Raw genomic sequence first — 12,508 nt, forward strand, 5'->3', positions numbered from 1 at the left:
CCTAACCTAACCAAACCTAACCTAACCTAACCTACCCTAACGACGGTTGCAAGCGCTTTCACATTAGATATCGCAGTTCCCCACATTTAATGGTGAAAAACACTGCATCTCACTAATTGACATTGTTTAATGCGGTTCATAACTTAACCTAACCTAACATTCGCACTTGTATCTAAAAACGCTCTATTACACTGTTTTGTTCACAATTACGATATTTGCATAACCTCACAGTTTTTCACCAACCTATTGCAGTACAGAACGCTGTATCTCGCTAAATGACATTGTTCTTTAAGGTTTCACGATGCTTGCATGCGCTTTAACGAGAATATCACAATATAGCAGTTTCGCACTTGTAACAGTAGAACACGCAGTATTTGGCTTGTTCATTCCGTTTTGTGTGCTTTCACAACATTTCACCTATCGCAGTTTAATACTCGCAATAAAACAACACTATCTCGTTAGATGACGTCGTTTTTGGTAGTTTCACGACGCTACCTAGCTTAACCTAACCTAACCTAACCTAACCTTCGCACTTCTATCGTTAGAAAACGTTTTATTTGCAACTTTACAATGTTTTCTACAAGATTACGACGGTTTCATGCGCTTTCACATTAGATATCGTAGTTCCCGACTTGTAATGTTGGAAAACACTACATCTCACTAAGTGACATTGTTTAATGCGGTTTTACGACGGTTGATATCTCAACCTAACCTAACATTCGCACTTGTATCTAAATACGCTCAATTACACTGTTTCGTTCACAATTACGATATTTGCTTGACCTCACAGTTTCTCACCAACTTATTACAGTACAGAACGCTGTATCTCGCTAAATGACATCGTTCTTTAAGGTTTCACGACACTTGCATGCGCTTTAACGAGAACATCACATTAAAGCAGTTTCGCACTTGTAACGGCACAAGACGCAGTATCTGGCTAGTTCATGCCATTTTGTGTGCTTTCCCAATATTTTACCTATCACAGTTTCGTACTCGCAATAAAACAACACTATCTCGTTAGATGACATCGTTTTTGGTGGTTTCACGACGCTACCTAGCTCAAACTAACCGAACCTTCGCACTTCTATCGTTAGAAAACGTTTTATTCGCCACTTTACAATGTTTTCTACAAGATTACGACGGTTTCATGCGCTTTCACATTAGATATCGTAGTTCCCGACTTGTAATGTTGAAAACACTACATCTCACTAAGTGACATTGTTTAATGCGGTTTTACGATGGTTGATATGTCAACCTAACCTAACATTCGCACTTGTATCTAAAGACGCTCAATTACACTGTTTCGTTCACAATTACGATATTTGCTTGACCTCACAGTTTCTCACCAACTTATTACAGTACAGAACGCTGTATCTCGCTAAATGACATCGTTCTTTAAGGTTTCACGACACTTGCATGCGCTTTAACGAGAACATCACATTAAAGCAGTTTCGCACTTGTAACGGCACAAGACGCAGTATCTGGCTAGTTCATGCCATTTTGTGTGCTTTCCCAATATTTTACCTATCACAGTTTCGTACTCGCAATAAAACAACACTATCTCGTTAGATGACATCGTTTTTGGTGGTTTCACGACGCTACCTAGCTCAAACTAACCGAACCTTCGCACTTCTATCGTTAGAAAACGTTTTATTCGCTACTTTACAATGTTTTCTACAAGATTACGACGGTTTCATGCGCTTTCACATTAGATATCGCAGTTCCCGACTTGTAATGGTGAAAAGCACAGCATCTCACTAAGTGACATTGTTTAATGCGGTTTTAGCGCGGTTCATATCTTAACCTAACCTAACCTTACCTAACCCAACCTAACCTAACCTAACCTAACCAAACCTTACCTAACATCCCTAACCTAACCTAACCTAACCTAACCAAACCTAACCTAACCTAACCTAACGTAACCTAACCTAACCTAACCTAATCTAACCTAACCTAACGACGTTTGCAAGCGCTTTCACATTAGATATCGCAGTTCCCGACTTGTAATGGTGAAAAACACTGCATCTCACTAAGTGACATTGTTTAATGCGGTTTTACGACGGTTCATATCTTAACCTAACCTAACATTCGCACTTGTATTAAAAAACGCTCTATTACACTGTTTCGTTCACAATTAGGATATTTGCATAACCTCACAGTTTCTCACCAACCTATTACAGTACAGAACGCTGTATCTCGCTAAATGACATCGTTCTTTAAGGTTTCACGATACTTGCATGCGCTTTACCGAGAATGTCACAACATAGCAGTTTCGCACTTGTAACGGTACAACACGCAGTATTTGGCTTGTTCATGCCGTTTTGTGTGCTTTCACAACATTTTACCTATCGCAGTTTCGTACTCGCAATAAAACAACACTATCTCAATAGATGACGTCGTTTTTGGTGGTTTCACGACGCTACATAGCTTAAACTAACATAACTCAACCTAACATAACCTTCGCACTTCTATCGTTAGAAAACGTTTTACTCGCTACTTTACATTGCTTTCTACAACATTACGACGGTTTCAAGCGCTTTCACATTAGATATCGCAGTTCCCAACTTGTAAAGGTGAAAAACACTGCATCTCACTAAGTGACATTGTTTAATGCGGTTTTAGCGCGGTTCATATCTTAACCTAACCTAACCTAACCTAACCTAACCCAACCTAACCTAACATAACCTAACCTAACCTAACCAAACCTAACCTAACGTAACCTAACCTAACCTAACCTAACCTAACCTAACGACGTTTGCAAGCGCTTTCAAATTAGATATCGCAGTTCCCGACTTGTAATGGTGAAAAACACTGCATCTCACTAAGTGACATTGTTTAATGCGGTTTTACGACGGTTCATATCTTAACCTAACCTAACATTCGCACTTGTATTAAAAAACGCTCTATTACACTGTTTCGTTCACAATTAGGATATTTGCATAACCTCACAGTTTTTCACCAACTTATTGCAGTACAGAACGCTGTATCTCGCTAAATGACATCGTTCTTTAAGGTTTCACGATGCTTGCATGCGCTTTAACGAGAATATCACAACATAGCAAACTCGCACTTGTAACGGTACAACACGCAGTATTTGGCTTGTTCATGCCGTTTTGTGTGCTTTCACAACATTTCACCTATCGCAGTTTCGTACTCGCAATAAAACAACACTATCTCGTTAGATGACGTTGTTTTTGGTAGTTTCACGACGCTACCTAGCTTAAACTAACATAACTCAACCTAACATGACCTTCGCACTTCTATCGTTAGAAAACGTTTTACTCGCTACTTTACATTGCTTTCTACAACATTACGACCGTTTCAAGCGCTTTCACATTAGATATCACAGTTCCCAACTTGTAAAGGTGAAAAACACTGCATCTCGCTAAGTGACATTTTTAATGCGGTTTTACGACGGTTCATACCTTAACCTAACGTAACCTAACCTAACCTAACCTAACCTTACCTAACCTAACCTAACCTAACCCAACCCAACCCAACCTAACCTAACCTAACCTAACCTAACCTAACCTAAACTAACCTAACCCAACCTAACCTAACCTAACCTAACCTAACCCAACCTAACCCAACCCAACCCAACCTAACCTAACCTAAGCTAACCTAACCTAACCTAACTTAACCTAACCTAACGTAACCTAACCTAACCTATTCTAACGTAACCTAACCTTACCTGACCTAACCTAACCTAACGTAACCTAACCTAACCTAACATAACCTAACGTAACCTAACCTAACCTAACCTAACGTAACCTAACCCAACCTAACCCAACCTAACCCAACCCAACCCAACAACACCCAGGCCAACCTAACCTAACCTAACCTAACCTAACCTTACCTAACCTAACCAAATTATCCTTACCTAACCTAGCCTAACCTAACCTAACGTAACCTAACCTAACCTAACCAAACCCAACCTAACCTAACCTAACCTAACCTAACCCAACCCAACCTAACCTAATCTAACCTAACCTAACCTAACCTAACCTAACCAAACCTAACCTAACCTAACCTAACCTAACCAAACGACGATTGCAAGCGCTTTCACATTAGATATCGCAGTTCCCCACTTTTAATGGTGAAAAACACTGCATCTCAGTAATTGACATTGTTTAATGCGGTTTTACGACGGTTCATATCTTAACCTAACCTAACATTCGCACTTGTATATAAAAACGCTCTATTACACTGTTTTGTTCACAATTACGATATTTGCATATCCTCACAGTTTTTCACCAACTTATTGCAGTACAGAACGCTGTATCTCGCTAAATGACATTGGTCTTTAAGGTTTCACGATGCTTGCATGCGCTTTAACGAGAATATCACAATATAGCAGTTTCGCACTTGTAACGGTAGAACACGCAGTATTTGGCTTGTTCATGCCGTTTTGTGTGCTTTCACAACATTTCACCTATCGCAGTTTAATACTCGCTATAAAACAACACTATCTCGTTAGATGACGTCGTTTTTGGTAGTTTCACGACGCTACCTAGCTTAAACTAACCTAACCTAACCTAACCTTCGCACTTCTATCGTTAGAAAACGTTTTACTCGCCACTTTACAATGTTTTCTACAAGATTACGACGGTTTCATGCGCTTTCACATTAGATATCGTAGTTCCCGACTTGTAATGTTGAAAACACTACATCTCACTAAGTGACACTGTTTAATGCGGTTTTACGATGGTTGATATGTCAACCTAACCTAACATTCTCACTTGTATCTAAAGACGCTCAATTACACTGTTTCGTTCACAATTACGATATTTGCTTGACCTCACAGTTTCTCACCAACTTATTACAGTACAGAACGCTGTATCTCGCTAAATGACATCGTTCTTTAAGGTTTCACGATACTTGCATGCGCTTTACCGAGAATGTCACAACATAGCAGTTTCGCACTTGTAACGGTACAACACGCAGTATTTGACTTGTTCATGCCGTTTTGTGTGCTTTCACAACATTTTACCTATCGCAGTTTCATACTCGCAATAAAACAACACTATCTCGTTAGATGACGTCGTTTTTGGTGGTTTCACGACGCTACCTAGCTTAAACTAACATAACTCAACCTAACATAACCTTCGCACTTCTATCGTTAGAAAACGCTTTACTCGCTACTTTACATTACTTTCTACAACATTATGACGGTTTCAAGCGCTTTCACATTAGATATCGCAGTTCCCAACTTGTAAAGGTGAAAAACACTGCATCTCACTAAGTGACATTGTTTAATGCGGTTTTACGACGGTTCATACCTTAACCTAACGTAACCTAACCTAACCTAACCTAACCTTACCTAACATAACCTAACCTAAGCCAACCCAACCCAACCTAACCTAACGTAACCTAACCTAAACTAACCTAACCCAACCTAACCTAACCTAACCTAACCTAACCCAACCTAACCCAACCTAACCCCACCTAAACTAACCTAAGCTAACCTAACCTAACCAAACCTAACCTAACCTAACTTAACCTAACCTAACGTAACCTAACCTAACCTAACCTATTCTAACGTAACCTAACCTTACCTGACCTAACCTAACCTAACGTAACCTAACCTAACCTAACATAACCTAACGTAACCTAACCTAACCTAACCTAACGTAACCTAACCTAACCTAACCCAACCTAACCCAACCCAACCCAACAACACCCAACCCAACCTAACCTAACCTAACCTTACCTAACCTAACCAAATTATCCTTACCTAACCTAACCTAAACTAACGTAACCTAACCTAACCTAACCTAACGTAACCTAACCTAACCTAACATAACCTAACCTAACCTAACCTAACCCAACCTAACCTAACCTAACCTAACCTAACCCAACTCAACCCAACCTAACCTAATCTAACCTAACCTAACCTAACCTAACCAAACCTAACCTAACCTAACCTACCCTAACGACGGTTGCAAGCGCTTTCACATTAGATATCGCAGTTCCCCACATTTAATGGTGAAAAACACTGCATCTCACTAATTGACATTGTTTAATGCGGTTCATAACTTAACCTAACCTAACATTCGCACTTGTATCTAAAAACGCTCTATTGTCACGTATTGCAAGAGGGTGACACAAACAATAGCTTTATTAAAGGGCGAACTTGTGCCCAGAAAAATAGGTAAATAACTGAGTCCGCTAAAGCGTTCCACACTAGCGTCTCTCTCGAACACCTTTTTTCACAACCCGTCGATCAGGCCACCGTCGCGAGCCCAAGCACGAGGAGCAATGACTCGCGTTGCTACAGCGCGCGCAGGTGCGCTACGTTGTAGACGCTTGCATAGCGTCTCGCTGGTTCTCCTGGTAGTTGTAGACGCTTGCATAGCGTCGCGCTGGTTCTCCTGGTAGAAGGCAGTCTCTGCGGCATTACTCCCCCTCCGAAATACGCATCGTCCCGATGCGCGGTTGGGGGAAGTACGCAAGGGGGAATGCTTCAGCATCTCTCGAAGTAGGGCTTCATGCGGGCTACATGTACGACCTCTGCATGGTTTTGACGTCTTGAGCGCTCTTGTCCTTCAGGAATAACTTCATAAGTTATGTCACTGAGTTGGCGGATGACCTTATATGGACCAAAGTAGCGTCGAAGAAGTTTCTCTGACAGCCCACGGTGGCGTATTGGTGTCCACACCCACACTTGATCGCCTGGCTGATATTTGACTTCTCTGCGGCGCAGGTTGTAGTAGCTCGCGTCCCTACATTGTTGTTGACGTATTCGATGTCGCGCTAGTTGGCGCGCTTCTTCAGCTCTTTGTAGGAATTCTTCAACGTCAGATGGCTCATAATTGTCGTTATCGACAGGGAGCATAGCGTCGAGTGTTGTAGTCACCATACGGCCATAGACCAGCTCAAATGGAGGAATGCGGGTGGTCTCCTGTACTGCCGTATTGTAGGCGAACGTTGCATAAGGTAGGATTTCGTCCCACGTCTTATGCTCTATGTCCACGTACATCGACAACATATCCGCTATGGTGCGGTTTAGGCGTTCCGTCAACCCGTTCGTTTGGGGATGATACGCAGTACTTTTTCTATGAGTGGTATTAGTCATATTCATCAGGCACTGCATCAACTCCGATGTGAATGCTGTTCCGCGATCGGTGATAACTACCATCGGGGCGCCATGTCGCAGAACTATGTTGTGAACGAAGAACTTGGCAACTTCCGCAGCCGTTCCTCGTTCCAGGCAGCCAGTTTCTGCGTACCGCGTTAAATAGTCGGTTGCGACAATAATCCACCTCTTTCCTGAGGATGACATTGGAAACGGCCCGAGAAGATCCATTCCAATTTGCTGAAAAGGAGTCTCAGGTGGGTCTATGGGCTGGAGCAGGCCGGCAGTTTTCAGAGGTGGTGTTTTGCGCCTTTGACATTCGCGGCATGTCTTCACATAATGCTGTACCGATGCTAACAGCTTGGGCCAGTAATATTTCAGATGAATTCTGGCGAATGTCCGGCTGACACCTAAGTGACCCGAGCACGGTTCATCATGGCAAGCTTGTAATATTTCACGTCTCATGACTTGCGGCACAACGAGTAAGAACTTTTCTTTGTTGCTTCTGAAGTTCCTTTTGTAGAGTACATTATCACGGAGGCAGAACGACGATAATGTTCTCCTAAATACACGTGGAACTTGGGAGTGGTGCCCTTCGAGGAATTTTATCAATGGGAGCAGTTCTGTGTCGGATCGTTGCTGCTCGGCGATATCTGAAGCCTTCACAACACAAAGGAACGGAAAGTCGTCCTCTTCCGAAGAGGTAGAGTCCAGTGGCGAGCGTGATAAGCAATCAGCATCGCTGTGTTTTCTTCCCGACCTATATACAACTGTAATATCGTATTCTTGGAGCCTGAGGCTCCATCTCGCAAGTCGTCCCGACGGGTCTTTTAAGCTCGCCAGCCAGCAAAGTGAATGGTGGTCGCTGACGGCGCGGAACGGCCTGCCGTAGAGATATGGCCTGAACTTGCTAATCGCCCATATAACTGCCAAGCACTCTTTTTCCGTTGCAGAATAGTTCTTTTCAGCTTTTGACAGGGTGCGACTGGCATAGGCTATGACTTTCTCTTCTCCATTTTGCCATTGAGCTAATACCGCGCCGAGACCAAGATTACTTGCGTCTGTATGGACTTCCGTGTCCGCAGTTTCATCAAAATGTGCGAGGATCGGTGGGGCTTGTAGACGGTTCTTTAGTTCCTCGAAAGCTCTCTCTTGTTCCTTATGCCAAACGAATGATTCTTCCTCTTTTGTGAGTCTGGTCAGAGGTTCAGCAATTTTCGAGAAATTTTCTATAAATCGTCTGTAGTAAGCGCACAAGCCCAGAAATCGACGCACCTCCTTCTTGTCTCTCGGCTTGGGGAATCGCGCAACGGCCGCAGTTTTGTCCGGATCCGGGCCAACACCTTCAGCGCTGATCACATGACCGAGAAAACGAAGCTTTTCATATCCAAACTGACACTTTTCCGGTTTAATAGTCAAGCCGGCCGACTGGATGGCGTGAAGCACTGAACGTAGTCGTTCTATATGCTGTTCAAAGGTTGCAGAAAATACCACAACATCGTCCAAGTATACTAAACATGACTGCCATTTGAGACCCGATAGAACACTGTCCATCATGCGCTGGAATGTCGCCGGCGCACAACAAAGGCCGAATGGGAGTGCTTTAAATTCGTACAAGCCGTCCGGAGTTACGAAAGCCGTCTTTTCGCGGTCTCTTTCATCCACTTCAATTTGCCAATACCCGCTTTTTAAATCTAATGACGAGAAATATCTGGCATGCCGTAGGCGATCTAATGTATCATCGATACGTGGCAAGGGGTATACGTCGCGCTTGGTCACGCTGTTCAGTTTCCGGTAGTCAACGCAGAATCTCAACGTGTTGTCCTTTTTCCTCACAAGCACTACTGGCGATGCCCACGGACTGTTGGATGGTTGGATGACATCATCCTCCAGCATCTCTTGCACTTGACCCTTTATGACCTCTCGTTCTTTGGGTGAAACTCTGTACGGGTTTTGATGAACAGGTCTTGTTTGCTCGTCAGTTATTATTCGGTGTTTAACGATCTGCGTGCGACGTACTTTTGACGAGGTGGAGAAACACTCTGAGAAGTCTCTTATGAGGTCCTGTATGATTTGCCTTTCGCCTGATGATAGACTTCTATTTATTGAAACCGCAGCTCCGACATCATCCGTACTTCCCGAAGCAGGTGGTGCTGACGTGAGGCCACACAAATCTGTCGCTGCAGTAAAGCTGTGCAGAAAGGCAATGGCAGTGTCTTTTGCAACATGCTGTATTGCATTTCCGAAGTTTGTGAGCAACACACTGGCGCACCCATCACGTAATTGAATGATGCCCCGGGCTACACAAATACCTTTCTTTAGTAGCAGCTCGACGTTGCTATCCGCTATGCCTTCGGAATCGGCAAATGTGTCATTTCTGACGCCAACCAGCACGCTGCATCGTGGTGGCACGGTTATGTCTTCGTCGATAACCCGCAATGCAGTGCTCTCTACCTCCTTCTCGTCTATGGCCAGCTTCGTCGAGAAGGAAACGCTAGAATTTTGTAGGTTGATTATGGCACCGTTCGCTAGCAAGAAATCCATCCCGAGAATTACGTCCCTTGAGCATTCCGGAAGCACAATAAACTCAGCCACGTAAGTAGCACCCTGAATTCCTATTCTCGCGGTACATCTTCCCACTGGTGTTATCCTGTGGTCCCCAGCCGTTCTTATTTGTGGACCACTCCACGGCGTCAAAACTTTCTTGAGATCCCTCGCGAACGCGTAGCTGACGACTGAATAATCCGCACCGGTATCGACTAAAACGCTCAATTCCCGCTCGTCCACCGTAACGCGCAAGTCCGAAGAAATTGATTCCTTACTTATCTTAGCCGTTCTTTTCTGCCTGTCGCTGCTACCCTCGGGTCTTGACGGAGGATCTTCGCCTTGTCGAACAACAGCGGCCTTGCCTCCACAGGTCGCTGGACTTAGTTTTCCTGCCGCGGGCTCGTTGAACGTCTTGGTGGACCTGAGAATGGGGAACTTGGACGCCGGGGGCTCGGTGATCGGTAACGTTTCGGCGCCGGTGACCTTGGCTGGTGCTGAAAACTAGCAGATGGGAGTTGCTGCCTTGACAGGTAATCTTCTATCTCCATGGGTCTTTCACCATTACGCGGGCATGGTGCGTTCACAGAAAACCCCCGCAGGCCGGCCCTCCGGTATGGGCACGTTCTGTAAAGATGTCCAGCCTCTCCGCAATGAAAGCAAAGCGGCGTCCAGTCGGGTGTGCGCCACACGTCGCTTTTTCGTGGTCTCAGCTCTCCGAGAAAGGGCGAGCCATGCGAAGCCGACGGGCGTGTACTGGGGGCTACGAAAGAAGCATTGTGCACGGCAGGCTGGCGTAGAGCGTCCGCGTACGTTGGCATGCGACGTGTCTGCAGTGGTTGTTCCAGTCGAACAGGTTGCGGCTCAGGTTCCGGCTGAAGGATGGCGTGCCGGACTTCGTCACGAATGACGGCGGCGAGGGTCGAGACTGTTGGCATCACTTGTGGCTGCATCAACTTCTGAATCTCTTCCCTTACAATGGATCGCACCAGTTCTCTTAGCGTTTCACTGTTGTTACTTTGGCCTGCCGATAGGACGTCCACTGGTGCGCTACTGGCGTCTCGGTTGTAATGACGGGCACGCTGCTGTAGCGCCTTCTCTATGGTTGTTGCTTCGGTGCGGAACTCGGCAACCGTGCGTGGTGGATTGCGAACTAACCCAGCAAACAAGTCCTGCTTGACTCCACGCATTAGGTGGCGCAGTTTCTTCTCTTCCGTCATGTTCGGATCAGCGCGTTTGAAGAGCCGGCACATGTCTTCGACATACATGCTGACACTCTCATTCGTGCGTTGACTCCTGGACTGGAGAGCGTTCTCTGCCTTCTCTCGGCGGTCGGTGCTGGCATACGCAGCGAGCAAGTGTTGTCGAAAATCTTCCCATGTTGTTATCACCGCTTCGTGATTTTCGAACCACACCTTCGCTGAATCCTGCAACGCAAAGTACACGCGTCCAAGTTTCCTTGTCTCATCCCAGGCATTGGTCCTTGCGACTCGCTCGAAATGTTCCAGCCAGTCTTCTACATCTTCGTGCGAGTCACCGTGGAAGGGCTCAGGCAGGCACGGTGGTGACACGATGAGCTCGGATGTAGAACCTGCGGTGGCCATCGTTGTGGGGTCGTTTGTAAAAGCTGCTTGCGTTGCTGGAGCAGTGGTGAGCGGTCCGAATTCAGGCGGGTCTCCTCGAAGACGACGGCTCGAACGCTGGTGTACAGGAGTCAATTCGCCAGGTTCCAGTCGTTGAGGGTCGGGGCTCCGCTCTCTTGCGCCTGAGGGACTTCCAATCATACCCCGCACCTCCACCAGAATGTCACGTATTGCAAGAGGGTGACACAAACAATAGCTTTATTAAAGGGCGAACTTGTGCCCAGAAAAATAGGTAAATAACTGAGTCCGCTAAAGCGTTCCACACTAGCGTCTCTCTCGAACACCTTTTTTCACAACCCGTCGATCAGGCCACCGTCGCGAGCCCAAGCACGAGGAGCAATGACTCGCGTTGCTACAGCGCGCGCAGGTGCGCTACGTTGTAGACGCTTGCATAGCGTCTCGCTGGTTCTCCTGGTAGTTGTAGACGCTTGCATAGCGTCGCGCTGGTTCTCCTGGTAGAAGGCAGTCTCTGCGGCACTATTACACTGTTTTGTTCACAATTACGATATTTGCATAACCTCACAGTTTTTCACCAACCTATTGCAGTACAGAACGCTGTATCTCGCTAAATGACATTGTTCTTTAAGGTTTCACGATGCTTGCATGCGCTTTAACGAGAATATCACAATATAGCAGTTTCGCACTTGTAACAGTAGAACACGCAGTATTTGGCTTGTTCATTCCGTTTTGTGTGCTTTCACAACATTTCACCTATCGCAGTTTAATACTCGCAATAAAACAACACTATCTCGTTAGATGACGTCGTTTTTGGTAGTTTCACGACGCTACCTAGCTTAACCTAACCTAACCTAACCTAACCTTCGCACTTCTATCGTTAGAAAACGTTTTATTTGCAACTTTACAATGTTTTCTACAAGATTACGACGGTTTCATGCGCTTTCACATTAGATATCGTAGTTCCCGACTTGTAATGTTGGAAAACACTACATCTCACTAAGTGACATTGTTTAATGCGGTTTTACGACGGTTGATATCTCAACCTAACCTAACATTCGCACTTGTATCTAAATACGCTCAATTACACTGTTTCGTTCACAATTACGATATTTGCTTGACCTCACAGTTTCTCACCAACTTATTACAGTACAGAACGCTGTATCTCGCTAAATGACATCGTTCTTTAAGGTTTCACGACACTTGCATGCGCTTTAACGAGAACATCACATTAAAGCAGTTTCGCACTTGTAACGGCACAAGACGCAGTATCTGGCTAGTTCATGCCATT

Source organism: Rhipicephalus microplus, unplaced genomic scaffold (assembly GCF_043290135.1).
Source record: "Rhipicephalus microplus isolate Deutch F79 unplaced genomic scaffold, USDA_Rmic scaffold_31, whole genome shotgun sequence".
NCBI classification, from domain to species: domain Eukaryota; kingdom Metazoa; phylum Arthropoda; class Arachnida; order Ixodida; family Ixodidae; genus Rhipicephalus; species Rhipicephalus microplus.